Below are 7580 nucleotides of genomic sequence, written 5' to 3'. Positions count from 1 at the left end.
TTATTTTTTTTTTTGTTTATATAAATGTGCAAAAGTTTTATAGTTAAATAAAATCTGGGCTCTCACAATATCATAGTTGTTTTAATTATTGAATCAAAATAATTTATAAGTTGACAAAATGCTGCTTTTGCTTCATGGTCAGTAGTACAAAAAGAGCTGTTATTATTACCAAGCAGTTTTATTTTATTACTATCTTGTCTGTTTAATCATAAATTTAAAATAAATTTTGTACCAGGTATAATTATGATTATTGCTGGACAGAAAAACTAATTTTTTATTAATTATATAGAGTTTTTGTATTTGAAAAAATGCAAATTAGAAAATNATTTTCAAGAGTTTCTCGTTTAGCGTCAATATTTCATTCCTGGGAATCAGAATTTCTGTCGGAAACATTAAGAAAGGCCGGTTTCTCATTATTTTTAAATTACTGCGTATACCTGGCCGTATTCAAAATTTTCAAGGGGAGAGATTAGTGATGTTTAATTAAGACAGGCTAGTAAAAACAATAGTTCTAGTAACTAAAATGTACATTTATAGATCCTCCGTATTCACAATAATGTAACTGCAAAACACACAAACAAAAAAAATTGCTCGGGTTAAAATTAACAGAAAGAGAATAACATGTCTATCCCTAATGCTTAACATTGTACATTAGATTTATCCACTTTGACGTGCCTGAACCATTAAAATTTTCTGAAATCTTTTCAACAGCATAATCTACAAAAGAAGAGCGTTAATTTGATACTGGGTAAAATATAAGTTATTTAAGTCGAAAAATTCTTTCAAATTTTCACCAACAGAAAAATATGTAGCGCTGTTCAGTCCAAAACATATGCTCTAGGCTGTGGAATTATTTGAAATGTGGTGTTTAACACAGAAGCTGAAGGCTAGTTTACTGAGACCCTTCTTCCAGATTCCTTCTGAAATGTTACGTGCTCCAGTTGATAACGTGGTTTTACAATTGTAACGTGGTCGTCATAGAAGTATCCTACATTGAGCACTTGCTGTATATGTGTAAAATGTCATTTTATTCTTTTAATAAAATTTTGTCCGCTGTTCTTATAATCGTTATTAATACAGCGTCATATTTTCCCCTGGTAGTGAAAATTTCAACTAATTGTTTCCCTTATAAGTTTCTTCCCAGTGATCTTGTGCATTGTATATATATCGAGTTTCGTTCGATTCGGTTCATTTGGGTCGGCTCTATGCGTGTCTCAGTACTATCACTTTAATTCTGAACACTTTGTATATTGCTACAATTACAGTTATTTATTATAATTTTTTCAGATGTACGATAATTTCATTAGCATCGAAAAGGTTTCTTCTGCAAATCTACCATTGACATTCAAATTTAAGGTAAGTTGTAGAATTATTGGAATGATACGCAGATTGCATTGTAAATATTGTTAGAACAGAAAGTTTTCGATTGACAAAATTGAATGGTATGAGATATTGACTGCCCGAGAATAATTTCTTTCGCTACATCTTTGTGAAATGTGAAATAAGATCCATTTATTCGGAAATACTGCATCATGCCATCACTGTCGTTGTTGCTTGACTAAATTGTTTTATACGCTAATGCGAAGGATATGCCAAATACTTATTCTTTAGTAAACACATTGAAAATTATTTTCATTGTTTGCGTGCTTATTCATTATTATTGTATGTCAACACTATCTACCGGTAGTTTTTTGAACTAAATTTTACTTCTGTCGACAAAAGAACCTAACATGCTGACTGTTCTTACCCTGCAAACTTCATTTCGTTCCGATAATTCTTATAATAATTATTTCAAATGTTGTAGCAAATTATAGAAAAAAGTTATTTTAATTGCTTGAAAAATTATCGAACAATTAATGTATTTCTTATAATATTTCTGTTGTGAGGGAATAATCTTTGTGTTTGAAAAACCAGTGTCTTTGAAATAACTTGAAAATACGTAATTTTTAACGAAGAATTCTCTGTAATTAAACAATATATATAGAATTTAATTATAAGAAACTGATTAAGTTATTGTAATTTTTTATTTAAAAGATAAACGACTTTATGAAGAGATTTGGCAAGATTCCTCTCGGCATATCCATTGGCGGATTCTTCTACATAAAACGGGATTTTCCGATAAGAGTAAATTGTCATTTGTTTCTAATCGTTCTAATCGCGTAAATATACGACAGGTATAAATGTTATTAACAAATTGTTTTTGATTTCAGGTAATCAGTTCTCTTTATTCGATATTTTCTTCGTGTATTGAAGTGAGCGGAATTTTGAAGAAAGAGAAACATTGCACCGTCAAACATGGAAAGAACATGTTTCGTTTTCGCAGTTAAAAAACTAATTCGCATTTCGAAGTAATTTAAGCAATTGTTATCCAGAAAAGAAATAATGACTAATTTTTTCGGACTGTAAGGAAGTGTTACTAACAAATTTTATGGAGCATCAGACACCGTTAGTTTACAGGTGTACCGTGAAACTCGAAGAACAGCAAACTCAATGTTTCGGCGAAAAGATGATAGGTAGCCCACCAGTAGCCAAGGGGTTCCCTTTCTTAAACACGGGAGTTCGGTGGATGGTTCGCGCCTCACAAGTACGAGCTGGCCACGTAGAGTTTTCCGGGTTTTCTCCACGTCTGTAATGCCTGAATAGGGGCCAGTTATTTTTAAAAGACCTCCCGGAAGGCATAATTCTTTGCGTATAAACAGTGGTAAGTTGTGACATCACATCGTACGTCACAATTTATCACTGGGCACAATTTTTTAATACCTCTCACCCAACATAAAAAGACAAGACAAAGTGATACCGGTAGATGTTTTCACGTTTGTGTTTGCCTCGTGCGCTTTACTTTGACCACCCGTAAACCTATTAGAATTTGTTAGCCTTGTATATTATTATTGCGTTACCATTAAATAATGTGTTAGAATACCTTAAATTAAAATAATTAGGCCAAATATATTAAACGTTATTAGGAAGAAATGTACCCATTANGAAGTTAAGCCTAACAAAAATTTTTTTAAAATAATAATCGTCGCTATTATATCTTTAAAAATTAGAAAATTAAGCCTCGTTTACATACCGGCTCCCTTTCATGGTCGATCCAGTGTTGCCAGCTAAAAGACGTAGAAATAATATCAAAGTAGCCAAGACATAGCCAAATATTGTAGCGCCACATCACTAGCGGACATTTGAAATTTGCCAACTAGGACAGTCAGTTAACCAAGGTGTCGGTTAATCGACAGTCGGATAATCGAGGCTCTACTGTAATATAATAAATATATTCTCTTTATACATTGTATTTTGTTGTTATATTATTAAATAAATATAATTACTCCATTCTAAAAAGTAACTATAAAAAACGAGTTGCTTAACTTTCCCGGCAGCATAACTGCGTGTGGAGCATCTGTTACGACATATTATTAAAAGAACTTTTATATTTTTATTTATTATAAAATGGCAAAACGCATAATTTTGAGAAACGGATTTTATTTAAAAAAATTGTAAATGATAATAACGAGTAAAATCATCGTTAAATCTATGACCCTACTCGTGATATGACCTCTATCTATCTCCCCAACCCTTCGACCTTTAACAGCCAAAATTTAATAGCAACAATTCCCCTAATAAACAAACCACCCTGCAAATTTTCAGAAATTTTCGACAATACAATACATTTTAAACAGTGCAAAACTAGTGCTTATTTACTTTCTATGAAGAATAATTTGTATTGTACGAAATCTAACAAAGTACAAGTAGCGTACATTTTTTACTGAGTATTTAAATTGCAATAATATTACAACAGCAGATCTTCCGGATTGTCTAATTTAAATGGTTTATCGTAAAAGAAACCGAAGCACACTTCCCATTTAATCCTCTTGTACAGACGTGCCAACTGGTATGAACATGTAAATTTATTCCCCAAATTCTTAATTAACGTGACTAACGTAAATCCAGTGACCGGTGACAAGTAAAACGGGGTACTTGAAACACTCCTGAGATTTGTAACGTTCGATATAAATATTCAGCTAATAACATTAAAGAGAGGATAAAAAATTCTATTTATTACAAGCAATTACAGTATAAATGTGTACACTTTATACTTATCACAAACTGTACACTTCATACAACATTGCTATATTTATAAACAATTGTTTTTAACTCGACACAGCATAAAATTTAACTACAGTTCAGAGATTGCAACAGGAATGTACCTTTAAATAATTATTGTCATGTATTTACACCATGTAAAAAGATCAATTAACACTAGTACGAAATTTCTAAGAATTCTTATTATTTAAGTGTCTAATTGTCACAATTCATCACATTACCCGAGGAATTTTAAACGAATTTTATACAGGACCGATTATGACAACCATTTTCCTCGATTATAATAAAAGATTTTCCACAATTATTAATAATACAAACTGTTTTATATCTATACTTATAATATAAATTAGTCTGGAACCAAAGAAAAAATTTTCTTATTGTTTTTTCATAATTAAATCATTTATACACCATTAACTTTTGTCTGCCAGCTTAAAAGGATTTACCCGATGACAAGGCATTAAGGCAACTCTATATGCCAAAGGGTAGTTGCACAGTAGGAAGCATGATCTTGTCCATAGCAAACAAACACTAGGGGGCCTTTCTGGGAAATACGGTCCCATTTAGGTTTTAGACCTGTGGAAAATAGTCTTTTTCCTGTGACCTTTTAGCTTCCTTTTCTTTATCTTATAGTTAAAAAAAGGTCATTTGAAGAAGACCATTGCCTATTTTTCAGAATAATAAAAATATAACACATGTTTATGTTAGCTATAACTTGAATTTGGTGTGGCATGGCACTTGGAACCAGTATCGACTGAGCATGACATTTGCAATACAAATAAGATTATTATTTATTTAATAAGATTAAAAAGGTTTTGAATTGATAAAGTAATAAACATTATAATTTCTTAAATTTAGTTTTATTCATTCATAAATTGCAATGATAATGAAAATATACTTTATATACTATACTATACTATTTATATAATCATCCATGGAAAAAAAATTGAATGTGTAATTAAATTAACAAAATGGAATTAAATTCACTATAAAGATAATAAGAATCAGATAACACAATTTATTTGGACGACAATGAGCACTCATCGTATGGTAAAAAATAGTTAATAGGTTAGGTTAGATTTGGAAAAAATGGGGCCCAATTAAACTTCAAAAAGCCCTAGACCCCGAAAAACCTAGCTCCGCCCGCAGTGGCATAGAGTGGGTGTCAGCCGTTCGGGGCGGAGGAAAATTTCACCGCCCCCTTATTTATGTATCTCAATTTAAAATACTAAAATTCAGTTTCGTCACAGAATAAGTAATGAAAAGTTTCGTGCTCATTTCAATCGGTCCGAATCGTAGGTGCGACAAAAATATGAAATGGTTCAAATTTTTACAAGATATTATTATTATTATTTATTGTGAAATTTTGCCGCCCCCTAAAAGTGCCGTTTGGAGCGGGACGCTTCTGCCGCCCCCACTACGCTATGCCACTGTCTGCCCGACTTAACAAGCTCTCTGTAGAATGATTCCTGACTGCCATCTGTGACGACCCGATCGAGGTTATAAACCTGTCACCTTACAAGTCGTTGAAGATGTTACGATAGTTGTCGTTGAATAATAAATGAATAATGATGCAGATTCCACACGTGCATGAGCAATTTCATGGCAGTTTGATGTGTCGTTTGACACAGTATGAAACAGTAAACTCATTATACATATTAATTATTTCGTTACAATTAATTTTTTTAGAACTATGACGTCTTTTTTCAGGGCTTATCATACGTGGAGAATGATTTTCAGATTTAAGTTTTTATTTAACATTAAAATACAATGCTAAACTATTTTTACAATAAAAATCTTATTCAGTTTCACAGCCTCTTATTAAATACTGTATGCATTATTAACAGGCCTACATATCACAAAATAAACGAAAATATCCAAAATAGGTATCTTTTATGGATATCATGTTATTCACAAAACGTAATTCCAGAAACAAAATCTAATCAGCAGACGTATCTTTTACTTTCCATAATATCATGAATTCATATATCTATTTTTTTACAGAAAATATATTTCTGGAAAATACTTATTATACAATAATAATATTATTATTATTATACAATAATAATAATATAATTTATAATAAATCTATTGATATTATAAGTATAATAATTATTAAGTAAAAATCTACAATAATTAAATATCATATATTTTCGATTCTAAGAGGCACTTTCTTTTACCCATTTTTGTCCTGAATAGGGTTGCATCTTTTAATCGATGTTATCTTATATTCACAGTCCAAAACAACAATCAGCAGCTGTCGCGAGTAGATCAACTGGTGCACCCATTCGAGTTTTCGGATATACTGCTCAATGTTTTACATCAGTTTAAGTGAGTTTTTCTGATAATGAGCGTTTAATTTAAACGCCTTTTAACGTATGGGAAGCATTCAAGATGACATTATGTTGCAGCATTTAAACGAATAGTTACGTATGTGCAGGAGATCATGCAGGAGTCACCATGGCTCTTTTATAGCAACCGCCAATCCATTTGCCAAACACATTATTTATTCGCCAAAATAGAAAGATATTCGCCAGGTTAGTTTTTCGCTTACTGTGACTTTTGTACCAACCAGAAATGAAAGGATGACTGACAATATTTAAAAAAATCCAGCAACGAGTTGCTTAACTTTTCCGGTAACATTTGGTGGCGCCATCTGTTACGATATTTTATTTAAAAGAACATTTTAATTTTATAAAATGGCAAAAAAAATCTTAATTTTGAGGGCAGGGATGGGTTTAAAAAAAACTATAAATGCTAATAACGAGTAAAATCGCTATAAAGTCAGACCCTACTCGAGATATGACATGACATGACCCTCTTTATCTCTCCACTCCGTCGACCTTTAACTACCAAAATTTAATAGCATCAATCCCCCTAATACAAAAACCTGCCCGCAAAATTTCAGAAATTTTTGACATAAAGTATAGAAGTTATTAAGCTTCGAACAGGGTGAACAAAATCGTGCCCATTAATATCCGTACGTACTTTTTTTAACTCTTTCCGCCCTGTGGGCAATAAGAGGGCCTCTTTTTAGCTCTTTTGGGTTCGGCCAGGCCCATAATGGGAGATCGGGTGGTGAGGGACGGGGCCCGACATATCCGGACGGACCACCCCCGAAAAATTCCTGGGGGATATTTCGACCCGTTCGGATTCGAACCCGTGTCCCTCAGAGCGGTAGGGCGCCACATTGATCGCTCAGCTATCCGACCGTCTATCTGTACTTACAGGAAAAAACCCGACGTTTCTCGACGTTTCAAGGTCCCGAGTCCAAAAATATAAAAATCTCGGGAGGTCATTTTTTTGACCGATTGCCATACTTTCCCTATTATATATATCAGCCGGAAAAACAAAATGCAGAGTTTTTACGACTGAGTTTCTCAAGCAACTTTATTTTTGTTTATTAATAGTAAAATTGTATCAAACCAAGACCAATTCATGTTCTGTATACTTTTTTCCATGAGTATTTTTTTTTTTTTTTTTTT

At 32.3% G+C, this 7580-nt stretch overlaps 1 long non-coding RNA gene across 1 annotated transcript; it reads left to right on the top strand.

Annotated features, from left to right (window-relative positions):
- Positions 1 to 2042: 2042 nt before the first annotated feature.
- On the top strand, positions 2043 to 2269 carry LOC111624671. Its single transcript, XR_002756623.1, has 2 exons — positions 2043 to 2124; positions 2211 to 2269. It is a non-coding gene; the product is annotated as an uncharacterized LOC111624671 (long non-coding RNA).
- The last annotated feature ends 5311 nt before the right edge of the window (positions 2270 to 7580 follow it).

The sequence above is a fragment of the Centruroides sculpturatus genome, unplaced genomic scaffold (assembly GCF_000671375.1).
Source record: "Centruroides sculpturatus isolate CEXI.00-Female unplaced genomic scaffold, Cexi_2.0 scaffold263, whole genome shotgun sequence".
Taxonomy (NCBI): Eukaryota; Metazoa; Arthropoda; class Arachnida; order Scorpiones; family Buthidae; genus Centruroides; species Centruroides sculpturatus.
This window is presented reverse-complemented; position numbering and strand designations above follow the sequence as displayed.